The sequence below is a fragment of the Lagenorhynchus albirostris genome, chromosome 20 (assembly GCF_949774975.1).
Source record: "Lagenorhynchus albirostris chromosome 20, mLagAlb1.1, whole genome shotgun sequence".
Classification (NCBI taxonomy): Eukaryota; Metazoa; Chordata; class Mammalia; order Artiodactyla; family Delphinidae; genus Lagenorhynchus; species Lagenorhynchus albirostris.
The window spans coordinates 44,039,756-44,055,941 of record NC_083114.1 but is presented as its reverse complement, the minus strand read 5'-3'; the positions used below and the strand labels follow the sequence as shown (position 1 = coordinate 44,055,941).

Sequence of the window (16,186 nt, the reverse complement as noted above, 5' to 3'; positions counted from 1 at the left end):
TACTTTTAGAAGGTCACTACTAATTTTGATGTAGGACAACTGAAAATGAATTGGGACACTTAGAGTATCATTTGCCGTGCTCTGGAAAAGTTTAAAGATTTTAAAGGAAGGATCAATTTGTTTAAAATTTGTTAGAACTCAAGGTAAAAGCATCTGAGATTGGCATCTGTTCTGCAGAAAATTCTCCATCAGTTACATATTTTCAGATTTACTCATACAGAATTTTAATAAGCGTTCTTTTTAAATCCCTGTATCAGGAGTTAATATCCATTTCTCAGTCTTCATTATATTTGTCTTCTCTTTCTTGATCAACCTTGTCAGCAGTTTTTCTATTTTATTGGTCATTTCAAAGATCAGTTCTTTGCTGTTAACTCCTTCCTGTGGTCTTGTTTTTTCCCCCCTCTCTGCCTTTATTCAAATGCTCGGTTAATTTATTTTCTCTTCTTTGTTACATAATAACAGAAGCATTTAACTTTTTGAATTTTCTTCTGAGTGTATTTTTGGATAGCATTCCATAGCCTTTGTTGTGTGAAGGAAGTGGGTTTTTTTTTTTGCTGTTTGTAAGTTGCCTTTGAGTTTTTAAGTTCTTTTCCCAAGAGTTAAGAATTGAGTTTTTAGATTCTAAACGGTTTTTCTTTTTAAGCCTTTGTTATTAATTACTGATTTTTATAGCATTTTGATCAAAATGATGTTCTTATAGTTTCTGCTTATATTTGTGGTCTATTGTATTGATTTTGTTAAAAAAAACTTTCATTGGTGTGTAGTACAGTTTTATATATTTATATCTTCTTTGTGACTGTGGCTCCTGTCTCCAGTAGTTGTTCTTGCCTTACAGTTCTACTTTTCTTGATATTAATATTTAGTGTATGTGATTTCTCATCCATTTAGTTTTAATATTTTGTTTTCTGTATGCTTTTTGAAACAGCATAAAAGATTCAGGGTTTGGGGGTGTTTTTGTTTTTTTTTAATCTCCTAAAAGTCTTATTTTAATGGGGATTTTATTAAATAGAGAATAGTTTTTAATTTTATATTCAGTTTTGAAAGTAGACTTAAAGGCTTATTTTGGTTATAACATTTCATTGTTTGTTGACAGTCCTTTTTATATCTTCATTTGCCCGTTCATTGAGTTTTTAATTTGCATTTGTGGTTTTTCAGTGATTTGAGCAACAGTTTGACTGTGTTTCAAGTTCTTAGATCATAACCTCTGTCCCTTAAAACTCTGTTCCACTGTCTTTTGGTTGGGGGAGGAGAGCAGTTGTTTATTCTGTTTTGTTTTGGCCAGTCTATGTTTCTTTCCTTTATATTGGTAAATGGTTCTACTCTGTGCTGTCCAGTATGGTAGCCACTATCCACACGTACCTATTTAAAATTAGGATAAAAAGTTCAGTACCTCACTCATACCAGCCACATTTCAAGGGTTGAGTAGTCATATGGCTAGTGGCTACCATATTTAGTTGCACTAATACAGAACTTCTTTACCATTGCAAAACTGCATGGGACAGTGCTTCAGAGTATTTTATGTAGCACTGTCAAGTTTTCTTCAGTAGTAGCTTTGGTTTTTGATTCCCTTAAGTTTGTAGTTGCCTGTTTTTAAGTATACCAATTATCTGTGTGTTATTGTTTCCTGTCCTTTTTATCTAGCTGTTACTACCTGCTCCACAGCATTGTTGTGATTATTAAATTAGATACAGGAAGTGACGGGCACATTTTGAATGCACATAATAAGTATTCAGATGTGAGCTAGCTGTTAACTTTTCTCTCGCTGTTTTTATCCCTTTGGTTCTTCCATAGTGCAAAGGAATAAAACAGCTAAGTTTGTTGTCCACATCCTGTTTTGATTTTCTATATCATCAGTTCTAACCTATAGTTCCTTTTGTGTAGTTTTTTTTTTTTTTTTTTTTTTTGCGGTAAGTGGGCCTCTCCCGTTGCGGAGCACAGGCTCCGGACACGCAGGCTCAGCAGCCATGGCTCACGGGCCCAGCCGCTCCACAGCATGTGGGATCTTCCCGGACCAGGGCACGAACCCATGTCCCCTGCATCGGCAGGCGGACTCTCAACCACTGTGCCACCAGGGAAGCCCTTGTGTAGGTTTTAATTGTGCTACCTTGGGTTAATATTTTCTTTTTTCTTTTTAGATTTTATATTTACTTTTTATGTCATCTTGTCCTTTCACTTTACTCTGTTACTTTATAGTAGAGGCTATGTTATCTCTTACTCTATTAGGGATGCCAAAAGTTTTCATTAATTGTTTTATCAAACTTGTTTAATAGATAGTTTTCCAAAAATATGTTTTTTCTGAATTTCTCAGATTTGCTTTCTTTTCCTTTGTTCTACTTTAGTCCCCATGCTGAGGGTTTTGTTTGTTTTTTCCTTTTGTCATTCTTAAAAACTAAATTGATCTATCTACACTTTGTATTTATCACTAGGAAAAACTTAGTAGCTGACTGAATTAGTTTCCTGTCAGAGTTATGGAGGCTAGAAGTCTGACATTGAAATCAAGTTTGTCAGCCCTTGCTGGCCTCTGAAGGCTCTAGGGAAGAATCCTTCCTTGCCACTTCCTGCAAGCAACCTTAGTAGTCCTTGGCTTGTAGTAGCATAATTCCTATTTCTGCCTCCATCTTCACACGATCACCTTCCCTGTGTGTCTGTGTTTTCACGTGGTCTTATAAGGACACCAGTCATTGGATTCAAGGCTTACCCTAATCCAGTAGTACTTCATATTAAACTAATTGCATCTGCAAAGACCCTATTTACAACTACAGTCACATTCTGTGGTTCTGGGTAGGCATGAATTTTGAGGTAGGATCTGGGGAGGGGACACTATTCTCAGTACACTAGTTGTTGGTCCTTCTCTCTGCTGCTCATGATGGTTGAACCCTTTTCTCACTTCTAAATCTAGAAGACAGATTGATAGGTGCTGTTCCCAATTCAGTTCCTGGGTTTCAGCAACTTTCAGACTTAATACACCTTTGCTCTGAAATAGTTGGACTTTCTTTTACTCCCACTGCCAGTTTTCTGGGGCTCTTCTATACCATTGAATTTATTGTGTGAAGAACTCAAGTTCTCTGCATATAGAAAAAATTATAGGTTTACCTGTCTCCTCCCCTGATTTTTTTAATTCTGTGAAGTATAAAGGATGATGTAACAAAAATCGATGTATGTACCAACCTAAATGTTAATATTCAACATTTTTTTTTACTTCATGTGTTTTTTTAATATTAAAAGAAAATTATAGATCACTAGGGCTCCTTTTATTTTCTTCCATCTCCTTTACGTGCTTTCTTCCCCAGAGCTAACCACTATTATGAATTTGTGTATACTCCCAGTTCAGGTTCTTAGATCTTTACTACGCATATATGTGTGCAAGAGCACAAAATGCAGTATTGTTTATTTAAAGTTTATATAAATGCTATCGTTGTACGTATTCTGCAACTTGGGTTTGGTTTTTTGGTGTGTGTTTTTGGGAGGTGTATGTGTGTGTTTTAATTTACTGTTGTGTTTTCAAGATCTCCATGTTGATGGACAAAATTTTAGTTCAGCATTTGTAAATAATCCACATTTCCTAAAAAGACAGTATTTGTGTGGGTGTGAGTATATCCATATCCTGTTTGTTGACTTCAGGGTTCTAAATTTAACTCACATCTTGGGCTTATTGTGTTCATATCTTCTATATCCTTTGGTCTGCTTCCTATTTTTTTTTTTGGGGAATATGTTTGATATGTGCATTGTGTAAGTTTAAGTTACAGTTTGATTGCCATTGTAGCCTTAGGTAACACCTCTATCTTCACATACTTACCGTTTCTTTTTTGTGGTGAGAATAATTAAGATTTAGTCTCATAGCACATTTGTTGTTTATAATACAGTGGCATTGTCTATAACCACTGTACTCTGTATTAGATCTCCAGGACTTGTCTACTGGTAGTCAATTTATACCGTTAAACTACCTCTCTCATTTCCCCAACCTCACCTCCATTTCTTTTTTTTTCTTTTTTTTTTTTTAAATTCATATATGTTCATACAGTTCCAGGGCGACTGGTTAGGTACATCGTAGTTAATGATTATTATTTCTTCTTCATCTTCATTCCTTTCATCATTACGTTGTTTCCCTTTTGATCTCTATTAATTTTACTTTAAATGGGTTTCTTTGGTAAGTACTTGCTAGATACATCCTTTTCCATCTCTTTGTTTTCAGTTTTTCTGTGTCAGTTGGAATCAGTAATTTCTCTTAATTTTTTTTTAATCCTTGCCTTTTCTTTGCCTTGTTTTTATGCCTTTCTGCTGTCTATTGGGTTAGTTGAAAGTTCTTCTCACCTCTGTCTGCTTTGGGAACAGTAGGACTTTAGAATGCCTCTTTATAAAACTCCAGCCTTGGGACTTCCTTGGTGATGAAGTGGTTAAGAATCTACCTGCCAGTGCAGGAGACATGGGTTCGATCCCTGGTCCAGGAAGATCCCACATACTGCGGAACAGCTAAGCCCGTTCACACAACTGCTGAGCCTGCGCTCTAGAGCCTGTGTGCTACGACTACTGAAACCCACACGCCCTAGAACCTGTGCACTGCAGCTACTGAGCCAACGCGCCTGGAGCCTGTGCTCTGCAACAAGAGGAGCCACCCCAATGCGAAGCCCACGTACCACACTGAAGAGTAGCCCCTGCTCTCTGCAACTAGAGAAGCTCATGTGCAGCAATGAAGACCCAGCAAGCCATAAATAAATAAAATTGTAAAAATAAATAAAAAAGTAAAACTCCAGTCTTTCCTACCCATTATCTATAATTTATTTTTATTATTTTAGTTACCTTGTTTTTAAATCCCTCCCAAATTAGCCATTTTTAGGTTTATGCTTATTTACATTTACCAATACTTTTGCCATTCCTGTTCAGTGTTGCTTCTTGCATCCTACTCAATTCTTGCTGAATACATTTAGTAGCCTTCTAACAATGGTATAAGTTGTAAAGTCGTTATAAATTAAAAACATACAGAATTACATTTATGTGTGAAATGTGTATATATGTGTATTTGTGAATACACACACAGTTATATATTGCCTTTATTCTTGCATGATGACTTAGCTGCATGTAAATTTATATTTAGCACTTTGAAGATAATTTCATTGCCTTCCAATATTTATTGTTGTTGAAAATTCTGATGTGAGTTTAAGTGTCATTTCTTTATAGATTATCTGTATCTTCTCTCTGGTAACTTAAATCTTTACCCCAACCCCTTACTTCTGGTTTTGTTTTTATGTTTCACAATATCAAGGGACATAGTTAGATGTATGAATTAGTTTTTAGCCACTAGGTCTTGGTGTGCACCCTCATTCTGAGAGTTCTTGTTCGTCTTGAGTTTTGAAAATTTTCTAGTCATTATTTATTCCAATTTTTCCTTTTTTATTCTCTTTTTAAATATAGAATGTCTGTCGATTGTTGTTGATCTCATTCTCTCCTCCATATTGCTTCCTTTCTTTTTATACTTTGCAATTTCGTATCTCTTCCTATGCTTTATTTCGTGTAGTCTTCTCTGACTGTTCCTCCTCTTTATCAGTTTTTTCTCCAGCTGTGTTTAGTTCATTGGTAAACCTGTCAATTGGGTTTTTTATTTCAATGTGTACTTTTTTTTTCAGAATTTGTTACTTTTAGAAACATCCTCTTTTTTTCATCCTGTTCCTGTTTCATAACATATATTCCTGCCATTATCACTATGAAAAATTTTAATATACTTATTTTAAAGTTGTTTTCTAATTGTTCTATTTCTAGCTTGCCCAGGGCCACTTCTTCCCATTTTTGCCTGTACTGACTGCCTCATAACAGTCTGTGTTCTTTTATGATTTACAATACCTTTCATGGTGAGCTTATCTGGGTCCAGGGTGAGGGAGGCATGCTTTGTTTAGGAGTCTTGTGATCCCTGGACTGTGAAAGTGTCCTTAAAGCACAGTTCTCCATTAGCTTCTGAAGAGACTTCAGGAATCTAGGTGAATTTGGAGTGGCAGATTCTTAGCTTAAGATCCCTGCAAATAAACAGGTAGTATGAATTTGGACCTCTTACATGAACATGGATCAGGACGGGGCTTTCACTTTCTCCCTGTTGGCTTTTTCCACAAAAGTCCCGGAGTAGGTGTTAAACTTCCTTGCCACTTCGCTGGGTGGTTGACCAACACCAGCCTTGGCTTTGCATTCTTTTTCTGCTTCTTGCATCTTGCAATTTCTTTTTTAAAATTAATTAATTAATTAATTAATGGCTGTGTTGGGTCTTTGTTGCCAAGCACGGGCTTTCTCTAGTTGCTGTGAGCGGGGGCTCCTCTTCGTTGCAGTGTGCACGCTTCTCATTGCGGTGGCTTCTCTTGTTGTGGAGCACGGGCTCTAGATGTGTAGGCTTCAGTAGTTGTGGTGCATGGGCTTAGTTGCTCCACGGCATTTGTGATCTTCCCGGACCAGGGCTCAAACCCGTGTCTCCTGCATTGGCAGGCAGATTCCCAAACCCTGCACCACCAGGGGAGCCCACATCTTGCAGTTTCTTACTCCTGATTCAGGCCTTTGGCAGAGTGATCATGTATGTGGACTCCTCAGAATAGTGTTTTGTTTTGTTTTTGTTTTTTTAATTTTTGGCTGCATTGGGTCCTCGTTGTTGCATGCGAGCTTTCTCTAGTTGCAGCGAGCAGGGGCTACTCTTTGTTGCAGTGTGTGGGCTTCTCATTGCGACAGCTTCTTGTTGCGGAGCACAGGCTCTAGGTGCGTGGGCTTCAGTAATTGTGGCACACAGGCTCAGTAGTTGTGGCTCGCGGGCTCTAGGGCGCAGGCTCAGTAGTTGTGGCTCACGGGCTTAGTTGCTCCACAGCATGTGGGGTCTTCCTGGACCAGGGAACAAACCTGTGTCCCCTGTGTTGGCAGGCGGATTCTTAACCACCAGGGAAATCCCACACTTTTTTAATGCATAAAAGACATTGGATTATAGGGGAAACTGAGTATGTTGAAACAGTTGTTAAAATATAAACTTGTGGTATATTAATTGCTTTATTAATGAACTAAATAACAGGATTTAGCAGCAGGTATAGTAACTGTCATGATTTCAAAGTAGTGATGAGCTCTTAGATAATTTGCAGTATCTGCCACCAGTGTAATGTGATGGGTGAATCAATTTGGAGAGCACTTCATGCCATATATGCTCCACTCAGAGATTCATAAAAGACGTTAAAGACTTAAAAGCCTTTTGTTTAAAAGAAAATCTTTTGTTTCCCCAACTTATTTGACAAGGAAACCTTGGTAAAGTAATACTGATTAAGCATGCTCATGAATTACTATGATTCCAAGAGAAACGTTTCAGAACATCTGCTTCCTGCTCTGTAATCTCTTTGTAGGTGATGTTTGGACGCTTGGAAATACTGAAATTTAAATTTTAAAATGAAAGCTTTAACCATCAACGTTTTCCATTTCTTAAAATCTCATTCTAAAATTATGAGTAGATGAAGTAGATGTTTTTAAGTATGCCAAAGTAAATATAAAATACAGAAACTTTATTTGCAACATTGATTTACTGATCCCATTTTGTTTTCAAACATAGTCTGAATAAGTTTATAGGGAAATAAACTAATAAAAGGTCAGTCAGTGACTTCCCTGGCGGTCCAGTGATTAAGACTCTGTGTTCCCAGTGCAGGGGGCATGGGTTCAATCCCTGGTCAGGGAACTAAGATCCTGCATGCTGCACGGTGCAGCCAAAAAAATAATGATAACGAAATAAAACAAGTAAAAACAAAAAAAAGGTCAGTCAAATGATTGTACATTTTCTTTCACTATCTTATGTATTTGCATTGATTGTTTTAATTGCTGTGCACATACACTTGATTTTTATGTTGCATATACATAATATCAGTGTACTTGGCATTTTAGATGCCACATAAGAAGTGATGCCATGGTTTGCTTAACCATTCCACAGTTCATTTTTTACTATTATATACCAAGTGAGCCATGAGTGTTTTGGCACAAATTTCAGAATCTCTACCTTTTTCATTATCATCTTAGACAAGTTCCTTGGGGGTCTACTTTCCAAGAAATAGTTACCAAAGTCAAAGAATCTACTGTTGTTAACAGTTCTGCATATTGCAGGTTTAGGCTATTTTAAGATTGAACCATCTTCAGTATTGTCGGTGATTTTTGCCACTGGTAATGCTTTTGACTTTAACAGTGATTCCTACAGTTACCAGAGACTCCTCTGTTCAGATTACCCAGACTCCATAAATGATTTTTAAAGTTTGTTTGAATCAAGATACAGATAAAGTCCATACATTCCAGTAAGTCTTTTAAATCTGATTTTATAGGCTTCCCCTTTATTTTTTTCCTTGCAATTTAAACAGGTTTATGGTGTGCTTGGATGTTGTTTTCTTTGTGTTTTCATTTAGCTTGGGTTTTGCAGTTTCTTAAGTCTGTGGATTAGTGTCTTTAATCATTTTTAGCACAAACTGAACCATTATTTCTTCAAACATTGCCCTTGCCATATTCTCTGTCTTCTTCTCTCCTTATGGACCTCTGATTACAAGTATGTTGGATTTGATCACCGGGCATGTACATTCTGTTCTGTATTTCCCTGTTATTTTTTTCCTCTGGTCCTCAATTAATCTATCTCCTGGTTCTCTTATCCACACTTCTGGTGTGTCTAATAACGATGCCAAATTCGTTTTGAGTCAATGTTGGATATTATATATTTAAAAGATTTTCGCAGCTCTGATGCTCTCTTTCCCCAGAACAGATTCACCTTCCCCTGCTAGGCATTTAGAATGGGAGCCGAAAACGTGACTGCAGTTAGGCACTGAGCTGAGTTGCAGCTAGGTTATAGTTTTGTTTGTTAGTTTGTTTGTTTTAACATCTTTATTGGAGTATAATTGCTTTACAATGGTGTGTTAGTTTCTGCTTTATAACAAAGTGAATCAGCTATACATATATCCCCATATCTCCTCCCTCTTGCATCTCCCTCTCACCCTCCCTATCCCACCCCTCTAGGTGGTCACAAAGCACCGAGCTGATCTCCCTGTGCTATGCGACAGCTTCCCACTAGCTATCTGTTTTACGTTTGGTAGTGTATATATGTCCATGCCACTCTCACTTCGTCCCAGCTTACTCTTCCCCTGGGTCACAGTTTTGATAAGGCTTTGTTTCTCTCTGGTCCATTCTTAGGGCATAGCCTTGTTTCTTACTCCCATTTCCAGATGAGAACCTGATTCGATGACCAGTGCCCTTCCCCCTCATGTATCCTGAACTCTAACTGTAGTCTCCTCATCAAAGTGAGCCTGCCAGAATCTCTCTACTTTCCAGAGGCTTTTGCTTAGCTTCTTAGCCTCCTGCCCATCACAGCTTCAGAATTTTCACAGCTTCAGAATTTTCCAAATGCCTTGGGAGCAGGAGTATCTGACATGTGTCATTCTTAGTTTCCTGTCCTTCCTTTTCACTGGGAATTTGGCTCTTCAGGTCTCTAAAGTTGTCCCTTCAGACCTACAAAAGCATCAGAATCTCTGCTCATTTCTCTGTCCCCAGAAGTGACCCTCTACCAAGGCACCCAATTCTAAGCATCACTCAGAATCACCCATTGTCCACAGGAAGAAGCAGCTCCACACTTCATGGTCCTACACGCTCTCTGAAATCTTGACTCCTTGATAGTGTCACTGCTTTAGCATTTCTCTTGTATCTTAAAGTTGAGTTTGCTTTTTTTTTTTAATCTGGACTTTCTAGTTCTCAGTAAGAGTGTTGGTTTGCTATAAACTATCCATCATACCCCTTTTCCTTGCAATTTATTTGTTGAGAAAACTGGGTTATTCCAGTTATTTATCCAGTGGCTTACATTTTTCTGATTATATCCCTGTGGTATAACTTCCTCGCCTCTTGGCACATCTAACAATGTTTTTTTTGGATGTTGGGCGTTTAATTTTACGTGGTTGAAGTATAGGGATTGTATTTTCTTCCTTTAAAGATGCTTTGTTTTGTTGGCAGGTAAGTTACTTGAGGTTCAGTTTTTCCTTTACTAGGGAGAGTGTAGAGTAGCCTACTTTAACTCCACTAGTAAATCAGGATCTTCTGGGGTCTTTTTTGAATGCTCTGTGCCACTTGGCTGGTCGCAATGGAGAAGTCTCCCTGCTTGTGTGAGCTCGGGGAACTGTTCAGTTCATAGCTCCTTCGTTGTTCTTTGCCTGACCTGATGGAGTTTCACCCTGTACATGGGCTTCTTAGTATTCAGCAAACACTCAAGGAAATCTCATGAAGATTTCTGGAGCTCTTTTTCTGTATGGCTTCCTCTTCTCAAGAATTCTGCCTCATAATTACCAGTCACCTGAGCCTCTGTACTTCAGTCTCTGGGAGTGTATTTCCTCAACTCAGTGAAACCATCCCGCTCTGCTTAGAATCCCTCACCTGCTGTGCAGTCTGCAGTGTGCCTCCAGGCAGAAAGCCAAGGCAGTCACAGGCTACCTCATTTGTTTCTGTCTTAAGCTGTGTGTTGTCCGGTTTTCTAGTTTATGGCTAAAGGATAAATATGAGCATTCTATAAGAGAAAAATGCCCTTTTATACTATTGGTTTACCTTTAAGTACAGTTTGTGCAGAAAGAAGCATGATTCATGTTACTTTATCTACCAATTTTCAAACAGTAAGTTGATTTCCTGCCATCTTCCAAGGGCAATCAATAAAGTCTTCCTGGAGGGGGGGGTGTATGATTATGAAGTCATCGACTTAAACATATTTGAGTTATTCAAGCCATTGAAATTCTTTTCTATGCTCAAATTGTCATTTTTGATTAGTGGAAGCCTCCTCAAGCTTGCTGTTGAGTTCTTTTTTTTTTTTTTTTTCCTTTTTGCTGTTGAGTTCTTTTGACTGCAGTAGTCTTGAGACCTTTCTTCTCTCTCACCATTAATATTTAATGGGAGCCTGCGCCTTGAAGTTTACTAGGAGGGATAACCATAATTTGAGCTGCATGGTTCTCAATGATTTTTGACCCACCTGCCCACCCCCAAGAAACATTTGACAATGTAGTCATTTTTGGTTGTCACAAAAGGTGGGGAGGAAGGTGTTACTTGCACCATGAGTAGAAAGGTCCGGGAAGCTGCTGCTTATTTACAGTGCACAGGACATCTCCTCTCAACAAAAAAATTATCCAGCTCAAACTGTCAGTAGTGCTGTTGTTGAGAAACCTTGACATATACTAATTTAGCTAGCATTTGTGTAGTGTTTTAATAGTTTGAGAAATCATATTACATTTCCCACAATCCCATGAAATTGGCATTATTGATCCTTTAATAACAGATGAGTAAATTTGAGGAGGTCATACAACTAACAAGAAACAAGAATTTGATATCGATGATCTTTATGGTTGATGTCTTTTTTTTTCTCCCCCCATTATAAGTGAAGACAGTGTACTTTGTATGACTACAAAAATAACAGAGTTGAGACCAGACACTGTTCCAAGTGATATTTATTCTCAAAACAGCCTTATCAGATAAGCAGCTGTTATTATGGATGAAGCCATTACTTAACTTGTCTAAAGTTATACAGCTAGTAAGCAGCAGAGTTAGGGCTCAAACCCAGACAGCCTGGCCCCATTGCCTACACTTTTTTATTTTTTGCGTTACGCGGGCCTCTTACTGTTGTGGCCTCTCCTGTTGCGGAGCACAGGCTCCGGACGCGCATGCTCAACGGCCATGGCTCACGGGCCCAGCAGCTCCGTGGCGTGGGATCCTCCTGGACTGGGGCACGAACCCGCGTCCCCTCAATAAATTCTTTGTGGCCTGCCGGTGGACTCTCAACCACTGCGACACCAGGGAAGCCCTGCCCATACTTTTAACTACTGTATGTTGCCACATAATTTTTCTTTTACAGTTTAAACATGTTTGTTTTATCTTTAAATCTTTAATACCTTTGGAATTTATTTTGATGTGAAGTAGGAATCCAACTTCTTCCCACCCCCTAGACCTTGATTTCCTTGATTCATTTATTGGAAAAGTCATCTCCCCCGACCCTTTCTTTAGTTAATTCATTTAGAAATATTGCCTGTGTTAAACATTAAATTGTCATGTTATATATATTGGTCTATTTTTTCTTTTTGTTTAATTAATTTTTCTGTTCCTTAACCAGTAGCATATTTTTTTAAATTACTGTAACTTTTAAAATGTGGTAGGGCATATCACTCCCGTCTACCTTTGCTTATCAGAAAATTTCTGGGAACTTTTCCCCTTGGCATTTATTCTTCCAGTTTGTAGTTTATTTAAGTTACATTTGCCTCTTCTCTCTTCTGTACCAAAAACCTACTGAGTTTAAGATTATAGATTAATTTGTAGAATATTAATAATTAATAGCTTTAAGCTTTGTGCTTAAAATTTCTAGTTAAACTTATTCCAGTATTTTTTTTATTGTTGTTATAGTCAAGAATAGATAGACTCTTTGGTCACTTGTATGTTTCTAAATAAAAGTTATTTTTAGGAAGATGACACTTGAGAAAAACACCTGAGGTGAGGGAATGACCATAGAGCTAATAGAAGAGCCAAGTGCAGGGGCCTGTGATCAGGAAGTTTGCCTGTCATTTTGGGGAAGGAACAAGCAAGTCAGAGGAACTGGTAGCGTGAGCTAGGAGAGAAGCAGGAAATGAAGTCAGAGAGGGGATAGAAGTGACAGATGGTATAGGGCTTTGTGTGTACCAGTGCCAGAACTTTGACTTTTATTCCTCATGAGATGAGCCATTGGAAGGTTTTGAGCAGAGGACTGGCATGGTCTGACTGAGGTTGTAAAACAAGATTACATCAACTACTGTGTCAAATAACTGGAAGGAGGGACAAGCAGGAAGACCAGTTTGGAGGCTATTTAAGAAACCCATATGAGAAAAGATAGTGACTGCAGTTGAGGTGGTATGAAGTGGTCAGATCCTGGATACATTTCGAAGGCAGAGACGATAGGATTTCATAATTGGTTTGGGGGTATGATAAAGGAGTTTAGGATGAGTCCAAGGATTTACGATTGAGCAACTGGAAGTTGGGAAGAGTTAGTAGCTCAGTGTTAACTCACTAACTCTGAATACCTGTTAAGACATCTAAGTGGAGATGTTGAATGGGCAGTGTGAAATTGTATTAATTGATGTCCTAATATCAAATACTTTTGATATCCAGGAATAAATCCCACTTGCTCATGGTAGGTTGTTTTTATTTTTTTGTGGTTTTAAAAATAAACAAATAAATAAATACATGTGTATAATTTGGCATCTTAATTCTGTGTGTGTATATTTAAAGTTGCCCGAACTGTCCTTCAAAAAAATTCCCCAAATTTATCTCTTAATAAATTAAGATATTTTTATATACTTCTAGGTTCTATTAACACTTCACAGTTTTTCATTCAAAAGTAAGGTTGGTGTGTAAGTATGTGTGCACATACTTTTTATCAGGTTTTAAATCAATTCTATTTTTCTAAGAGGACTAAAGAAATCTAATTATTTTAAATTCTGATGAAAACTCATTTTTAAAAAAATTATTTATTTATTTATGGCTGTGTTGGGTCTTGGTTTCTGTGCGAGGGCTTTCTCTAGTTGCGGCGAGTGGGGGCCACTCTTCATCGCGGTGCACGGGCCTCTCACTGTCGCGGCCTCTCGTGTGGAGCACAAGCTCCAGACGCGCAGGCTCAGTAGTTGTGGCTCACAGGCCTAGTTGCTCCGCGGCATGTGGGATCTTCCCAGACCAGGGCTCAAACCCATGTCCCCTGCATTGGCAGGCAGACTCTCAACCACTGTGCCACCAGGGAAGCCCTACAAATCTAATTTCTTTATGCTAGCACCAGCCATTTTAATTGAATAGAAATTATCTGTTCTTCAGTGTTTTTAAAGACTTCACTGAGGACACAAGACTAGTCTGAGCCCCTACCTTTATTTAAGGCATGTGTATTGTATTCTCCAGTTAGATGGAATATAAAAATTGTAACATTTAAACATTATAGAAATGCATAATGTGGAAAATGAAAGCTCTCCTTAATCTCCTCCCCACCATCATAACCACGTCAGTGGTTTCTTGCACATTCCTCTATCCTCCTTCTCTCTGCATCTCTCTACATGTTAGTGTTTTATTTGGATAACATTATTATGTCAAGACTATTTATTTTTATTTTAACTTGGCTGTGTGTATGTGTCTACACTATTGTATCTTGTATGCAGTTTATCAATTAACTAGTGCTTTTTTGAGGAGTTCTTATATGTTTGCATTTTTTCCTTTTTTCTCTTTATTAGGCCAGTCTTACAGTTTATCTAATTAATTGCTCTGTTCCTATCTAAGCCATTCTTGAGGTGGGTTTGGGAAGAGGGGGAAAAAAACCTCCCAAAGAGCAGTTCTTAAATTTGCTGTTTCTAGCATGTATTTTTTCTTCTGGTAATTTCAGTTTTTATTTTAATGTTTCTCCTAGTTTGTTCCTCTTGCCATATCGTTTTTACTCTACATCCAGTCTATAAAATAGAGTGCTGTGCATTGCCCACTTGGAGAGCTGATTGATGTCATGGGTTAATTTATGAGGAGAAAATATACCTCCCTTTTAAGATTTCTTATTCTGATTTTTATATGTTTTTCTAATCTTGTCAGTGTTTAAAGTTTTGGTGCCATTTTTGGATTCTGATTACCTAAATCCTCCCATTCATCTCCTGTGCAGTCTGTGGTCTTTGTCCCTGCCAACGTAGGCCCCTCTCTCTCTCTGCCTCAAAATGTTACCTCCCCCAGAAAGCCAGCCCTGGTTAAATAGGTTGCAAGAGGTATTTTTTCCCAAAACAGTACCAGTTAATGTCTACAGAAGTGTGTGTTTAGTTGGTATAATTTCCTTTCAAAGGCATCTACAATTGCAGCTTATTAGAATACTTTTACTTCAGCGTAAGTTGTCCAGTCTAACCTTCACAGGGCCTTCTTTGAATGCCACCCACCTATGTCGCTGCAAGAAGGAGGCAGTTGGGCAATGTTGATAAAGACTGCATTGTTCTCATATTTATCTTTCTTCTGTGCGTGTCTGTGAAGGCAAACAGCTTTCAAGAGTTGGGTGTGCTGAAACTAAATGCACCTCTCACAGTTGTTACAGAGTTTTGATGCTACCCTTTTGTCTTTATTACGATACTACCCTTGCTCCTAGCATCCCTTGTTATAGTGTCATTCCACAGACAAGTCCCTTCTTCTAGGACTGCATGCTACCCAGATGACTTTTTTGTGGTCATGATTTGGCAAATGCCAGACTTGTTCATCCTAACACAAGAACCTAGGGATCCTGCATTCAGCATGACCTGAAGTTTTCTCCTCAAACCACAAAATCATAAAAATCCCATTTTGTTTTTAACAGAATTAAATCTTTTGAAGACTTAGATTATTTTTGATTGTGATTTATTTTCTGTGGTACGTGGGCCTCTCACTCTTGTGGCCTCTCCCGCCGTGGAGCACAGGCTCCGGATGCGCAGGCTCAGCAGCTGTGGCTCACGGGCCCAGCCGCTCCGCGGCATGTGGGATCCTCCCGGACCGGGGCACGAACCCGTGTCCCCTGCATCGGCAGGCAGACTCTCAACCACTGCGCCACCAAGGAAGCCCAACTGTGATTATTTTTGACTGTGGACTTAGCTGGAGAGGTATTTCTTATCCTGCTAACATGTATACAAAGGAAGTTTAATGAAAATGATTTCTATCCCATTGGAGTTAATCTAACACAAAGACTGTGGGTATGAACACTCACCATCCCAAATTCATTTTCATTACTTAAGTATGAGCTTTATAACAGTAGGTTTTTAGGCTAGGTTAAAGAGTAGCTAATGAGTTCTGTGTAGTCCACGGAAATTTGCCGTGTCGTTTCAGGCCACCTGGAAGTCTTTTTATAGCAGGAGATGTGAAAAGAACAGGAGAGGTATGGTTTGTTATTCATTAGTATGGCTCTTAGGTGGATGAAGTTGCTGAAGAGGGCAAAGTCATGTTCCAGCCAGAAATCTGGAGCCAGCTATTCACCTTAGCAGATGGTGGAAAACCATCAAGGTGGTAGAAACATACAGGTTTTGTAAAGTGTTCTTGGTAAGGACCTAAGGGCTTCACATAACTTGATGTCTTCATTGGAGAAGAAGCAGGTTTACTTAATTACTTTGAAGGTTAATGTGTTGGAGAAATGGAAATCTTTTAACAAACTGGTCAGACTTTTTGTTTGGTGTCTCATATGTATCTAGAGAGGGCC

General features: G+C 38.4%; 1 protein-coding gene across 5 annotated transcripts in view; it reads left to right on the top strand.

Annotated features, from left to right (window-relative positions):
* The window catches only part of KANSL1 (KAT8 regulatory NSL complex subunit 1), a 169,919-nt gene that overhangs the window by 135,075 nt on the left and 18,658 nt on the right, over window positions 1-16,186 (top strand). The window lies entirely within an intron of this gene.